Source organism: Manis pentadactyla, chromosome 11, assembly GCF_030020395.1.
Source record: "Manis pentadactyla isolate mManPen7 chromosome 11, mManPen7.hap1, whole genome shotgun sequence".
In the NCBI taxonomy this organism is placed as follows: domain Eukaryota; kingdom Metazoa; phylum Chordata; class Mammalia; order Pholidota; family Manidae; genus Manis; species Manis pentadactyla.
The window spans coordinates 117,324,682-117,340,819 of record NC_080029.1 but is presented as its reverse complement, the minus strand read 5'-3'; the positions used below and the strand labels follow the sequence as shown (position 1 = coordinate 117,340,819).

The 16,138-nt window shown below is 49.8% G+C and overlaps 1 long non-coding RNA gene across 1 annotated transcript; it reads left to right on the top strand.

The window, feature by feature from the left end:
• Positions 1-8,252: 8,252 nt before the first annotated feature.
• On the top strand, positions 8,253-13,501 carry LOC118923714 (uncharacterized). Its single transcript, XR_005029297.2, has 4 exons — positions 8,253-9,198; positions 10,913-10,978; positions 12,756-12,824; positions 13,366-13,501. It is a non-coding gene; the product is annotated as an uncharacterized LOC118923714 (long non-coding RNA).
• The last annotated feature ends 2,637 nt before the right edge of the window (positions 13,502-16,138 follow it).

Here is a 16,138-nt window from a genome sequence, read left to right as displayed (position 1 = left end):
AACTAATATAGTCCATCAACTTGTCTGCTTTTGCATTGCCTCTGCCTGGCTTCTAGGCCCCATGCACTGCAGACTCTTCATGAGGCTCCCTTGCTTCCAGCCTTGCATCCTCCATAACACACCAAGGTGTTCTCTCCACTACTTCACACCCTTGAATGCCTAGCCTCCCCACCACCCATCACTGAGAAAATATCCAGACCCATTATCAGCTCAGTTTTCAGGGTTGGTCCCCACCCACCTCTCTCTTCATCTCCCACCACTCTCTGTACCCTCAGACTGTTGGTTTCTGAACTCACCTCCTGGGTTAATAAGCCCTTGTTCTTCTTTCTAACAAGAATGTTCTTCCCCAAATTTTTTCTTGCCAAACTCCTATTCATATAGCAAAACCCAACTCAGATATAACTTCCTCCAGGAAGTCTTCCATGGCTCTCTCCCTGACCCCAAAAGAGTTCATGAGAGCCCACCCTAACCTCATACAAACTTTATCATTGGCCAAATTTCCACTGTTGCAGTTTCCCCACTAGTCATTGCCTCTACTAGACTCTGAGCTCCTTGAGGATTTGGAACAGTTTTCTTTTGTTGGCTTTTGAATCCCCAGGACCTAGGAGGTACTCCATATATGTTTGTTGAGTTAGGTGGATAAAGGTTTCTCTCAGTTCCAGCATTGTATGATTTTATGCTACTGTTCTCAGGGCTTTCTCCAAATCAGCTGTTCCCTACAAAGAAGCAGAAAGACAATTATTTTTCTTTCTATTGCTAGTTCCTGCTAATTCGTTCAAGGTAAATAAAATTAATAGGCACTCATTTGTCATGTAGACTTAATAATCCAAAATCACATTTGTCTTGGCCCAGGATACGAATATATCTCATAAGCTTTGCAATTTATCAAGAAAATGTAGGATCCAGTGTTTCTCTCACCTAAATGAACACACACACACACACACATACACACACACACACACACACACACACACACACACACACACACACACACACGCACTGGCCTGAGGTTCTGCAGGAACTAGGGAAGGAAGACAGAACAAAACTATGGGCTCTGAAATTCTGTAAAGAAGGCCCCGCCCATTCCAGGACCCTGCGTTTTGCCAATGAAGTGTCCCCAGTCCTCCCAGCCAAAGCTACTTGGGGAAAAGATGGTGAGGCCCATGGCAAATTTTAGTTGAAGGGACACAACTTTCTTTTTAGCTCCATTCCTAGATATTAAACCTTGAAGCCCCACCCCTTTCCAAAGATATCTGGTCCTTGACCTATAATAGCCCCCTGCAAGAGTAGGAGCAAAGAGAGAACAATATTTGTCTCAGCACTTCACTCCCACAATCCTGTGCTACTTGCCAAGATTGTCTGAGCTGCTAGGACGCTCCTTTCCCTTCTTCTGCTCAAGGTTCTCCAAAGCCAGGTTGCCACCCAGCCTGGCCCAGGGAAGATGAAAGAGGTATAGTCGGCATGGCACCCAGAAGTGCCACAGCCCCCACCATGGAGAGTGGAATTCTATGTAATATTAGTACGAAACATTCTGCTTCTAAAAGCCCTTCAAAATCAGTTTGGAAACTGATCCCTCAAGGATTTGAGTTTGATTCTACAGCAAGTATTGTTTTAGAAGAAGGAAAGTGCCTAAGGGTTTAGACCATGGTCAGGAGACCACAGCCTTCCATGCCCACTGATGGCATTTCAGGCAGTTCTAGAGTGGCAGAGACAAGAAGCTCTTTATGAAGAAATTTGACAGGGCTCGGTGGGGTCTGAGAAATGGAGACAAAGGTTAGAGGGCCTGAGGACCTGAGCTCAGACGCCAGCTTGGCCCCACAGTGGCCTAGCTGGACTGTCTGTGGTCCCTTCAGTGTCTCACCAGCGTCTCCTCCAGGAATTGGGGTTCCCAGGTCCCTTTCTGCTTACAGTTCCGGTCTAGATTCTGCCCATGAGACAATGACATTTGGAAAGCGAAGCAGAGGAGAGGCCATTCTTTTCCAGAGGCAACTGCAGACAGAGCCAGGTTGGGAGGTTTGCCGGTGCCCCCAGGCCAGCACCTGCTCTCACTTGCTCACAGCTCCAGGCTGTCAGCAGGGGCTTCCTGGCGGTTCCACACAGCTGCCAGGGGAGCTCTGGGAGGCCATCCACTTTGGAGCCTTCAGGCTGGCCTTCAGCAAAGATTTCCCGACCTTCACTCATTCCTCCACCCTGCCAGCAGCTGCCTTGGGCTCCACTTCCTTGAATTAACACCCTTGGTACTTGGAATACACAGGAGTGCTTCTGGCTGGCACTGCAGCCCTGCAACCTTAGGCAAGTCACCTTATTTCTCCAAGGCAAAAATGGATACCTATGTCCCGAAGCTGCGAGGAGTAAACAAGAGATCTCACGGGAAGTGCCTGGCCCGGCCGTCTCCTCCCCTGTCAGGCCTCACATTTCTCTGCTCTCTGACATGCCATCCTACCGCACCCAACAGCCGTTTTATTTTATGGTTGATTCTTTGTGAGTGATCTTGTCAATGAGACTTACCTGCATAAGGTTCAGCAGATATTATTATTCAGTTAATACTATTACCAATAATAAAGTGGAAGAGATTGAGCTGAAAGGAATGAGGCAATAGAGAAAAGAGACTGAACATTTGAGAAAGGAGCTAATCCCAGACAGCCCAGCAGGGGAAGTGGAGGCCGGGGCCCGGAGCAGGGACCGTGTGAGGCAGGGCGGACCCCTCTTCCTGCGGGAACCTAGGGAAGGAGACCAGGCAGCTGCAGGTGCCACAGGTGAGCGGATGGAGCAGGGGTTAGCTGTGGAAGGCAGGTCCCCCCAACAGCTTTGTTTTCCCAAGAAGCCCGCATAGCCTTGTCCTTTTCTATGGTCAAGAGCATTGCTCATGATTGCTTATCTGTTTCCCATGCTGGGCTGTTAGCTTCAGGAGGGCAGAGGTGCTGACTAACTTGCTCAGCACATAGTAGGTGCACAGGTGACGGATGCTGAGGGGGTGTTGAGGGAACCAGTGGAAACTTGAAGTGGTTGTGCAGGGGACTGGGAGGTGGGGCTGGCAACTCATGAGGGGACGGCCAGGCATCCCAAAGGACTCAGGGGAGTGTGGATTCCCTGCCTGTGCATCTGGCAGTGATCCACGGGGGTGCCAGGGACAACCTGGTGGCAGAAGTGAGAAGGCTGCCTTCCGGTTTTATCAGACAGGTGTTGGGGCAGCAAACTGGGCTGAGGGCCTGGGGAGGCACACGAGTGTTATGAAGTGTGGCTCCTGCAGTCTAGGCTGACCTGAGGGACAGAGACTGAGACAGGAAGAATCTGAGGGACAGGAAGAAAAGAGAAGGGTCGAAAGCCTCAGCGACTTCATGAGGGTGTTGCTGGGCAGCTGCCCCTGGGGAGGTCTCTCCCTGCACACCAGGTAAAACCTCAACCTGAAGGCTTCTTGACGCTGGGGGAGAAAGCATTCTCGAACAGGTCTGAGGAGTGTAGGTAAGGAAGAAATTCATTAAGTGAGAGAACTAGCGGATGGCAGCAGAGAGCAAGGAAGAACGGAGGCAGGGAAGGGAAGCTCTCTGAGCTCCTGGTTGGCAAATCCCTTGCCGACTCCTAAAGCCAGAATGGCCTGGTGTCTGGTGTCCACTTGAATCTGCACAGCGTGGGACCTAAGTCCCCCACCACCCCAGGATTTGGGGGAGCCCCAGAGCACTGGATGGAGTGAGATTATGTTCTGAGAACTTCCCAAAGCAAAGAAAGGAGGTTTTCAGGCAGGCTACTAAAGAGCGTGATCTTACAGCTGCAGTCCTGTCTAGGTCACCCAGGCGACAAGAACTTGCAAGCCCAAATCAGCACAGAAAGAGAGAGAAGACTAGAGCTTAAGTCTAGAAAAATAGAATGAAATAGCAAAGTAACAAAGATGCTTACCACTGGAAGAGTGCAGAGACAAAACACAGTAAGTTGAACAGAGAGAAGTCTTTATTTAAGGCAAAGTACACACTAGAAGAAAGGGGAGTGGGGACAACCTAAGAGAAGCATGCTTAAGGGCATAAGGTTCTGTCTTTTAAGGCTTACAAGAATTAGGCAAAGGGCCAGGGAGGGCATAGGCTTGACATGTGGTCTCATGACGTCTATCTCCACTGAGAGACATTATGTCATTATCCATAGTCAGTCTTCTAGATAATTCTCTAAGATAAACTTAATACAAGGAATTTATTGATCCTGTTCTCCTCCAAGATAGTGGTCACCCTCAAGCAGTGGGGACATTCATTTAGGACTGCTTGCCCTGCCTTAAGATAGGGTTGGTGACTGACTGATTACCATAAAATATGTTAAGAGTCTTACCTCCTAACTCCCTGCTTTTTAAAATGGAATCTCAGCCATGAGATGGAGTTGCCCCTGTTCTTACTCTACTGGTTATATCTCAACAGTTTTCACAACATGGTAACAAGTTCCAGTGGTCCCAACCTGATCATCAGAATGTCAAACCCAATTTCTGGCTCTCATTTCTGGAGTTTCTGGGACTTTGGAATCTGTATTTTAAAGCTCCCCAAATGGTACAAATGATCAGTTAGCTTTGGGAGCCCCTAATTTAGGGTGGAACTAAGGGTGTGAACAGCGGAATAGAGTGGTAGCAATGGCCACCCCTGAAAAGGTTTAGGAAGCCCATGAGGCTTGGGTAAGTAACATGTCATTCACAAGGAGTCCTCTGGGATGATGACAGGCCTTTGGGAGGAGAAGGACTGTGACCAGGTGCAACGCCCTAGATGGGTATGGGGTGCGCTGTCACTGGGGTGAGGGCGAGGAGAAGCGTGCTGGCAGCCTGGGCCTCGGACTCTGATAAGGTAGCACTGTCCCAGGGGAAGGATGGAGCTGAGAAGAGGTGAGGGTCATCTACAGCACTGCCTCCATGCCCTTAGAGCTGTCGACCAGGGAGAGCCCCTTATGGGCTTATACTCTGCACCCAGCCCTTTGCGAGATGCTACGGGACTCGAGGAAGGGAGAATCATGTTGGCCACACCAGGAACTCAGCATCTTGTAGGGAAGGGATAGCATCTGTCCCCTGCCCAGCCCTTGGGCTGTTTTCAGCTCCAATAGGATAAGATCGTTGGCCAGAGGCCATGAGGGGCTTTTAGCCTGAGGTAGTTTGTAACACTCATACAATTTTAGGGCCTGGGGCAAATGTGACATGGCGACACACACACTGCAGCCTCATACTCTCCTGGAGGTGGGCCCTCATCTGATAACCACATCACGGGCACTTTTGGACACTGTCCCCATCACAGACAGTAGCTACCACAGGGATGGCCATCCAAGCAGCCACGGGAGCGAAGGTCATGGACAGGTGCAGAGCAGGGAGGGACAGAAAGAAGTGGGCAGGCACTTAGCACTGACTGCCATGTGCTGTGGCACTTTGGGGGCAATCTCAGGACTCGAGGGGGCTTTGCAGGTGGTCCTGCCTGAGCAGCTGGAAAGAAGACTGTGTGCAGTGTGCCGCCTTCAGCTGTACTCCGTCAGGTGAGGCCCCAGGACCCTGGGATACCCCACACACTGTACCACTTCTTGGTGGACTGTCTGTATCACAGTCACCTTGCCTGCCCATCTGAAATGCAGGTTCTTGGGCTCCACCCCAGATCAACTGTATCAGAAGCTCTTGATAGGAAGGTCAGTTAATCTGCATTTTAAATAAATTCCAAGGGGGGCTTTGTACCTGTACCAACATTCCTGACTTACTGTCTTATCTTGACTTTCAGTTACCTCCGAGGGAAGTATTATCAGACCTACTATACAGATGAGCAAACCAAAGCTCAGAGAGATTAAGTCACTGGCCAGATGTCTCCTGTGACTAAACTGGAGTCAGAATTCAAAGCCAGCTCTTTTAATCCCACCACTAATGTTCTTTCTATGCCTCTTCCTCTCAGAGAGGGAGGAAGTGACTGGGAGCTGGAGAAGTGAGGCTGTCAGAGACGGCCTGGTGGGGGCTGAACTGAGGCTGGGCCACGAAGCTGGGCAGGGTCAGGTAGGCGAAAGGTGAAGGGCATTGAGGATGGACATTTCCTGGGTGTCTATGACATTGTGCACGTGTTGTCTCATTGTAATCCTCCCAACAGTCCTATGGGTTCAGTGCTACTATTCTAGCATTACCGGTGGGACCACTAAAGCCCAGAAAGGTTCAGTCACCCTCAGGGAAAGTGGCCAGTAAAGTGAAAGTAGGGTAACATGGGTTAGAACTCAGTTGCTCCTGGCTTGAGCATCAAATCACTTTCTATACAACTGCAACTTCTTTTTTCGACAGCAAAAGCCTCTATTCAAATGAAATCTGACACAGATCTCTGGATACGAGAGAGAGAATGAGGTAGGTCTTTTGGTGGGAGCCAATGTGCAGGACCCAGAACCACCCTCCCATCCCCACCACAGGCACAGCCCCTCAGCACCCCCTTTCCACGAGGAGCAGAAATACACCTGCAGGGAGCTGGGAACAGGCGAACCAGGACAAGCCCACACAGGGGGCTCTGGTTGGGGTATGCCTTCCCCAAGACCCTCTCCCCAGATTCCAAATTCAGATCCCTTTTTCCCAGGTGGCTCACGAATGAGACGGCTTCATAAGGAGTTTCCTTCCTCCAGGCCTTGAGCCTTGGGTCTAGTCATGCCCAGCAGCACCCAGCCAAGTCTCTAGAGAAATCTGGCAGCAGGTCTGAACACTTTGGCAAGACCCCTGTTGCTCTGGGGCATTAATAAGCGAGCACCTTTGAGAAGTAGTTTGCCCTGGGTTTAAGGGACAGGAGGGCAGAGGGTGCAAAAGAGGCCAAGAGGAGGGACAGGGACAAGTGTGTGTTAACTCTGGAAAAAAACAAAACCAGCTGCAGTTGCTTCAATGCACTAACACTGCCCGGCTCACCCTGACTGCCTGTCTCCTTCCTTTCTGACACAAACACACTTTCTGCCTTCCCAACATCTGAGTGCACAGGAGTCTTCCCTCTTCTTAGATGCTGCCTGCTGGGGCTGATCTGATGGGTATGGGGGTCAGGAGCCGACATCGCCATGGCTGCCCAGGGATGGGCCTCCCCCCGCCCTCCCACCCCCGCTGCTCCCGTCCCAGCAAGAGGGACCACCACCGAGGACGGAGCTGCCCTTAAAGATCATTTTTTGGTATTGTCATGATTTTCATTGTATTCCACCCCAGCCAGGGCATCCTGAGAGCCCAGCCTGGAGGCATTAGGACATGGCCAGTGCTACTTAGCCCAGATTCCCTGGCCATCTTCTTGTCCCAGCTTAAGGCCTGGCAGAGAAGATGGTAGTTATGACACAGAAAGCCCCTGACACAGTCTGTGCCTGCCCAGGCCTACAAATACTTCTCTCACACCCTCCAGAGGGGGGACAGATGGAGCCTGTATGTGACACTGCAGGGCTTGAGGCGGTGCAGCCTGTCTGCTGTGGCCCGAGTGCCCTGCTGTCCCCCCTGCCTCGGGCCCTCCCCCGGTGCCCAGCACTGGCTACTTGGAGGATTCGGGAGAGCCCATGCTGAGCCCGGGTAGCACACATGCGGACACGGAGCCAGGGACAGGTTGTTATAAATAGGCATGTGCAAGAGAGAAGGTCACCAGCCAGAGCGAAGCATGCCTGAAATTCTACAAGAGAGACAGAGGTAAACTATCTGAGAGTCTCACAACATCCCTCTCCTGGGGTGGAGAACGGGAGTGAGTCCTTAGACAGGACAAGGGTGAGAAGGTGGCTGCAGACACACAGCGGCAGCTGAAAAGTTTCTTTGATTGGAAGAGACAGTTCCACATTGCATTTATTTCTTAAAGACTCTGGCTGGCTTTTCTCGGCGCTCACAGAGACTGGCCATCCAGCCTGGAGAACGGGAGGGTCAAGGAGGCGCAAGCAAGCCCTTCTCAACCTTCCCACCCTCCTGCCCCCAAGCCTGGCCCAGAGCTAGTGGGTCTCAGCAGGGGGAGATTAAGACCCCTGCACCCCCCAGGGACATTTGGCAAGGTCTATAGACGGTTTTACTTGTCACGCCCGGGGAGGGGGTGCCCCTGGCATCTACTGGACGGAGGCCAAGGGATGCTGCTCAGCACGCCAAGAGCACAGGACAGCCCGCAGCAAAGAAGTGTCCGGCCCCAGCTGTCAGCAGTGTCGAGGTGAGAAACCCTGGCCTGGCCCTCTCACAGCCCCTCCACCCCCAGACACCACCGCCTTTCCCCTTCATTTCCAAGGGCCCTGTCAAGGCAGCCAGAGCACACAAGTACTCATAGCTACGCAAATAGCAACTCCTTATTTGCCGTGTTTGCTCAGCCAATATTGACTTTGCAGGCTAACACTGGTGCTATTGAGCCAGGGTTATTCTCAATATTGTTTGAGCAGCATTAGAACAGCCTGTGATAACCGGCAGCAGCACGGAAGGTGCCCCTCCATCCTCAGCACCCTCTCCCCCGTCGGTCACAGCCCCCTCCATGGGACGCTCCTGTAAAGACAGAGGAACCCGTGTGCTCCTGGGGGCAGGCGGACCCAGTGCCCGCTCCTCTGCTGAGCAAACATGCTGAGGTTAAAGAAGGAGCATGCTCTCCGGCTAAGTCAACACTCCAGGGAAGCTGGAGCAACCGAGAAAGGTTAGAGGGAGGCTGCCTCTTGGGGTGGGGCTGGTGAAAAACAATGGTGAGGCAGCTCAGGCTATGAGCCAAATCCTGTGGTGAGGATCTGCAGGGAAAGGCGCCCAGGGACTGGGGCTCACCCGCTCCAGGGGACTAGGCAATGAGGCAGTGAATCCAACTATCAGCCAAGCACCCACAGGGAGAACCTACTGGGTACCAGAGGCTCTACCTATTAGGACCAGAAGCTTAGAGTGGGAGGGCCCTTGTGGATAAGCTGTGTCGTTGCAATATTTTAATGATGAAGACCTAGAAAAACAGCCTCCATCTTGGGGCTGGTTCATGCTGAGAGGGAGTAACCAGCCACTGGGTGCAACTTCGCATCAGAGGACAACCCACTCCTCAGGAAGCACTCTTCCAGCCAGCTGGGCTCAACTCTCCTTAACAGGCACCAACATGGAAGATGCCACAGTGAGAGGCCTTAAAATGTAGGTCAGGAGAGGGGCCTACAGTGACCTCTATGCATGTCTTGCTGTAAGGATAGATGTCAGGTTCTTCCTGAGAGCCTGTCACCTCGGAGAGGCAGAGGGAACAGAGGAGAGAGACCAGCAGCCAGACCTATACAGCCTGCACGGGTGAGGTAAGAGGAAGGCAATCTTCTGCATGCCAGAGGGGGAGCCCAGAGGCCCAGAAACACAGCCGTGAAACCAGCGTGGAATCCAGCTCCTGAGTGAGTCGGATGAGAGCTGTGAACACGGCCACCTCATAAAGTTGTGTGCCACCTGTCCAGCCACAGCCAGCAACTCCACAGTGAGGCTAGACGAGCCATGGCATGTGCAGAGACAAGAAATCCACATGGAGTCATTGGGGCAGCTTTTCCTTGCCCACAGTAAAGCAAATCCAAGCTTAGCTCTGTGTTTGGACCTGGGCCCATTGCATGTCTCTAGGTCAACATTAAACAAGTTGCCAGAATCATCAAGGGGGCATTCTAAAAATTAGCTCTGGCCAGCCCTAGTGGCCTGGGAGCACCAAAAGGGTCATTTGCTAAAATTGGGCATTAACATTTTCTACTAACTGCTTCCTCTAAAGACTTGGAAAATGAGGGGGTAACTCCTCAGAAATCAGCTATTACGTAGGCCCTTATGACAGCCTGAACTCTATGCTTCAGAAGTTATTCATTTTTTAAAGTTCACGGTGGACATTTTCTACACATGGCTGAATATTTCCATTCAATGGCCAAGTCATTGCAGTTTCCCCCACAGCAGACATGTCAGCCAATGTACCTGCCCCATCTGTGCCACCTTCTCTGAGGAACACCTTCCCACTCACAGGAGTGGTCCCTGCAGTTATGTTTACACACCTCAACGTACCTATTGGTATAGAGACGGACATCTGAGAAGACCCCCCCATGGGCCAATCAGATTCCTTTTCCTGGGAATTTGTATTTAGACTCCAGATTTTTGGGTCCATGATTGGAGAGATCATGTTCCATCTGAGGTGAATATTTTTGGACCTAGAGAAGGCCAGTCTGCAAAGAAAAGAATGAAACAGACCCACCTAGAGGATAAGATAAAAGACCCTAAGGCCCCGGAAAAGGAGGGACACAGTGCAGGCAAGCAACTGTCTGGGTTTCTGATAGCTTTCCAGGTAGTTCCACCTCGAACCTCTCATGGGAAGTGGCTGTCATCCTTGCCCCTGGGTTTAGTGAGAGTCCTCAAAGCCTTCCAACAAATTTATTATTATAATAACAGCAACAACAACAACAATAATAGTAATTACTATTATTATTATTAAGAGCTAAGTTTACAATAATTTCTAGCACCAAACTGTTATTGACTGACACCCATGGAGAAGTCCCTATTTTCTGGACTTGACTTATTCAACACTGAGTATCTTTTTTTTTTGTTTGAGAGGGCATCTCTCATATTTATTGATCAAATGGTTGTTAACAACAATAAAATTCTGTATAGGGGACTCAATGCACAATCATTAATCCACCCCAAGCCTAATTCTCAACAGTCTCCAATCTTCTGAAGCATAACAAACAAGTTCTTACATGCTGAACAGATTCTTACATAGTGAATAAGTTCTTACATGGTGAACAGTGCAAGGGCAGCCATCACAGAAACTTTCGGTTTTGATCACGCATCATGAACTATAAACAATCAGGTCAAATATGAATATTCGTTTGATTTTTATACTTGATTTATATGTGAATCCCACATTTCTCCCTTATTATTATTATTATTATTTTTTAAATAAAATGCTGAAGTGGTAGGTAGATGCAAGATAAAGGTAGAAAACATAGTTTAGTCAATGCTGAGTATCTTATGCCTTCTTCCTCCTACCCTTAGGTCTACATGGACCTGTCCTGGTGTCTCCAAGTCCTCCCTTTTCAGTGCTTCGTCTTAGTATTTCAGGTAGTAATCACTAACAGTGTGCTCTGGTGAGCAGATGAGTAAGCTGTGTCACCTTGACACCACGTCCCACTCAGCAGATTGTTTGTTCAGCCTACTTCAGTGGAGGCTGTTAGCCAATAGGTCAATAATTAGTCATTCAACAAATACCCATCAAGCTATGCCCAACCCCAACAAAGACACATCAAACAACCAAACTTCTAAAGACCACAGAGCAAATGTAAGCACACTTTTCCATTTTCCTGTCACAAATAGAGGAGCAACTCCGATATGCCACCTAATGTAGCCGGAAGTCGCCAGCTACACCAACAACCCAATTGGACAGAAAGGCGTCAACATGGGCCTGGCTCCTTCTTTGCTGAGTGTGGGCGGTAGAGCTGATGGTTGCTCATGAATGGAAGCAAAGCATCCCCAGTTCATCCCAGTACCAGTGGAAACGTAGCTGCCTCACCTGTAGGCTGAGGGCTTCTCCTGTGACTCTGACCCCAGCCACAGGAGAAGGCCTGGAGGGCATTCATCCCATCCTATCTTACCAGCTACCCTTTTACCAGGTGGTAAGGAATCTCAGGGAAATATCTTCCATTCCCATAAGCTTTAGCATTGTTCTACTCAATTTTACCATTATTGTTATTATAGTATTACTACTATTATTATAACTCTTAACATAGTATAGTAAGATTAAACACTAAACCTAATAAATAATTCAGACTTGCACTTAATGCAATCAACAGTCTTTTTTTCTTCTTTCTGCATATTGCCTTCCACAGCTAGTATGTTAACATAGACATATCCTAGCATATATATCGGGTTGTAATTTTCCATTTGATCTTATCTGCCACTTTTTTACATGCAAGCAACATCCCCCAGGCTCGTGTTCCCCGTGCAAAACCTCCAAGCTTTGCCCAGACATTACCACGTGGAGTACCCATTACCTCTCCAGCTCCCCTTTGGTGCCTTTGCAGCAGAGGCCTGTACACTTGCAGAGGTGCAAGGCAGTGCCTCACTGCTGCTCACAGGACCCAAGGGCCAGCCGGAGAGGCCCCTACGCCTAGGCATGGCCACCCTGGCTGCACACTGCCACTCCTACCTGGATGCCCCACCTGCACCCATCATCCACTCAGCCAGGCACCACCCACTGCCTTCCTAGGTACCAACACTTTGCACGAGTGTTCTAGGCCTTCGCAGCAGCTATATCTCTCTTTCCCATCCTTGAACACCTAGCACTTAACACAGAACGTAACACATAGCCACAGATGTTCAAAAATTGGGTGAAAGAATAACTGAATAAATGAAACTAACAGTTTGTGATGAGCAACCGAGCCTTCAGGGCCTCTGGCTTCCTCTTCCTGTACCTACTTCCCCTCCACACAAAGCTTTCTGCCACCCTTGCCAAGGTATGTGCTTTGAGGGCTCGTTCCCCAGACACCCCAGCCAGGGCCTTGCAGCCTGCTCACCCAGGAAGGGCCACGTGGCAGGGATCTGGGGCTGGCTCCGTTGAAGTTGCCTGGACAGAGAAAGGAGCAGCGCAGGACTTTCTGCAGTTTCCTGTCCTGCTCCCTTGTTCCTCCCCCAGCTCTAGCTCCCATTCCCATCTTGCCAAGAATTCTTTCCTCACATCGTTTCAGTCTTCGTTTCATGCAGTTGATTTCCTCATATCGTTAGGCTCATATAAAAATTTGTATCTTTTCCTCCCCTCCAATATCCTCAATTATTTGTTAGGTTTAGCATTTCCCTTCCCTCATGAACTTTAAAAAGGTATTGCGCACCTACTATGTCCCAGATGCAGAGACAAATCAGAAGGAAACCCTGCCCTCAAGGAGCGCATGGTCTGGTGAGGCGCGGAAAGAAGGTAAATACAATCGTACATCTCTGGGAGCAGAAGGCTGGGAGGCTCATGACAGAGCACGGTGGCTCTGCTGTGCTCAAATCCTTCAAGGGCCGGCAGAGGGTCTGCGTTCTGGTCCAGAGGTGTCCCTTCAGCTGAAGCAGTGCCCTCTTCCTGCACCCCCTTCAAAGTTGAGTCCCCAGTCCCTTAGTAGACCCCACACAGGCCCTCGGACTCAGTGGGGGTCTGAACCTCTCCTCCCTTTCTGGAAGGGCCAGGGTTGCCATAACGTACACGCTTGCTAGGAGTTGGGGGAGAACGTAAGGAAGATCCAGAAAGGGTGGGGGGCGGGGGCCTAGAGGCTCTGATGACCCACTTCCACAGGCAGGATCAGCCCAGGGGGTGAACCGAGGCGCAGGCTGACATATCCAGGTCTCTGCCCCTGCCCTCACCTCCCGACCTCGTGCCCTGAAGGATAGCAGAGGCCTCATTCCACAACCATCAACAGAACTTCCGATCTGTAAGGGAACCTGAAGCCCTCTAATGTGACCTGCTCCGTTTACAGCTGGAGAAACTGAGCCCAGAGAAGATGAAGAGGACTGAGTCTCTCTCTCCTTTTAACTTTGCATTGACTCCTGTTCTGCAAAATGACACTGGGACATGCTGATCTCCCTTAATCAAATGACTCCGTTTCTGAGAATCCCCTCTAAGGAAACAATCTGAAGCAGAGGAAAAGCTTTGGAAACAAAGATGTTCATTACAGCATCATTCAAACAAAAAGTGCCAGAAGATGGGGCAGGCTAATTCCCCTTGATGGGAAACAGGCTGCCACATAGCCACTAAAAATTATAGTTCAGCCCAGCTTTTAATAAATGGGAAAATTCTGTGATGATATTGGAGGGGAGGAAAAGATACAACTTTCTATATGAGCCTAACTATATGAGGAAATCAACAGCATGAAACCAAGACTAAAAATTTTTTAAATGGTTTCTTGTGTGCTTTGGTTTGTCTCTTGCATATTTTTAAGTAGTTATTATAGGAGAGTGCCCTCAAATGGACTTTCAGGTTGGGAACAATACTTAAATTATATTTGTAAGTGATATTGGGGAGCCAGTTTACTGGGAAGGGAAAGGCAGTTCGTAGCAACCTGGGCAACTGAAGTTGCTTCTCATAATTAACACAAAGGCCACTGTCAGAGCCATCCTTTCCTCCAATGACCCTGTAGGACCCCTGCTAGGCACCAAGTACTCATTGGGACATATTCATTCATTCATTCAAGAAAATTTACTAAGCACCTACTGGCACAAACAATGCCAGGCACTGTGTTGGTTGCTGGGGATACAGAAATACACAAGGCAGTTGGGGTCCTTGCCTTCATCAAGCACACTATCTAATGATGGGGGTGTTACAGGACCTGCACACAGCACAAACTAGCATAAACTAGATAAAAGCCACAAAGGATATTTTAGCAATGGCATTGTGTTTGGCTGCCAGGAATAGACATTCAATTGTAGTGATGGAAACAAGTAAGAGCTTTATATCTTACATAAAACAAGTCCAGAAGTGGGCAGCCCAGGGCTGGAGAGATGGCTCCCACAAAGCCCTCAGGGGTCCACACTCTTGCTATGCTTCTGCTCTACTGAAAGAGCATACTTAATAGCCTTAACATAAAGGTCCAAGACAGCTGCTACAGTTCCAGCCATCACATCTGTGTTCCAGGCAAATGAAGGAAAGGTGCAAAGTGCAAACAGAAAAAAATAGTCAGCTCTTTCTCAATTTCTCAGAAGCCTTACCCAGCATCTTCCTAAGTTGTCAGGAAGTCTTTGAGAGGTAGTTTCTTTAAATGTACACATTGCTTCCCTGTTAAATCAGGATTTGGTTAAAAAAAAAAAAAAGTAACCATGTATATCAGGAATGAGTAATCTCTGCCCCAGATGATGTTATGAGAGCAGAACACAGAGGGATTCAAGCAGGTCAAGGTGAGAGCCAAGGCTATAAATATTTAAGCTGAGTTTTAAAGGATACATGGGAGACAGATAAGGAAACGAGTAGGGGAGGAGTTTCAGGCAGAGCACCAAAAGTTCAGCCCAGGAGGACAGCTCTGATGTGACTTCAGCAAGGCAGCAGGTAGAGCCCTGAAGTGGGGTCAGGAGACCTGGCATTGCATCCTGACCCTGCAGGAGCATCGCATCCCCTTCTGAGCCTCTCCAGCTGTAAGGTGAGCACCATGCACTCAGATCCCATGAAATATTTATGAGGGCCTCTGTTAGGTGATGCGGGGGCAGGGAGAGGGTACACTCCTTTATACCGTAGCCCCGTTCTCCCAGGGCCTTCCGACAAGATGGACAGAAGAAACTCATACAATTTGAAAGCCATAAGGGGAGAACTGGATCAGGCAAAGAAACTGAGCCCCAGTGGAGAGTTCAGAAGAGTTCATTTCTGTGCACTGTCCACCTTGCATCAACCCTGGGATATTCCGCGGCAGAGCCAACAGTTCTCCCTGCATGGGTGAGCGGAGTGGTTGCATCACTGAAGGTCTCTACTTGGACATGATTCCGACGAAGCCACACAGTAGGACCGGACGGAGCGGGTGGGCAGGGGAGAACGAATGCTCACTAAGCGTGTCTGCATGCTGGGCACTGGGTGGCTTTGCACCGATCATCACACGTAATCCTCATAGTCGCTCCATCAGATAGGTATTAACTGTGCCCCTTTCACAAATGAGAAAGCTGAGGCTCAGACAGGTAAAGTAATTCGTCCACATAATGCCTTGGAGTGGCCATGAACACTGATGAGAAATATTCAAAACCCCCGATCTCTGCTCGGGACTGTGAGACTTCGGTCAAGCCTCCCCTCTGGGCCGTTTCCTCATCAGGTCACTTGGCTTTGCTACCAACAGCATCCGGCTCTCCCGCATCCTGTGTCTGCTCTGCAGGCACCTTCCCTGCGGCCTCTTGCCGCATCTTCCTGATGGTCCTGCCAGGTGCTGATAGCCCTGGGTTCCAGAGAAGGACATGAGCCAGGTCCCTCTCCGCTCCCTCCAGCTCTGCCGCCTTCCTCGCAAAGATCCAGAGAAGATCATTCCCTGGGCCAAGGTGGATGCTGTCCCCATCTTCACCTCTGTCCTCCGAGCGTCTGGAGCGGGGCAGGCTCTGGAGAGACGGGCCCATGGCCCATGGGCTGGTTGTGGGAAGACACCAAAGGAGGCTGGTCACATTATTACTATTCAGGTCAAAACACCTCCCTTGGTTTAAACAATTACAATCCATAATTAGTTGCCATCACAGTGGAACAAGGCCTCTGTGGTTTCAAAATCACAACGATTGCTTTATTTAGCT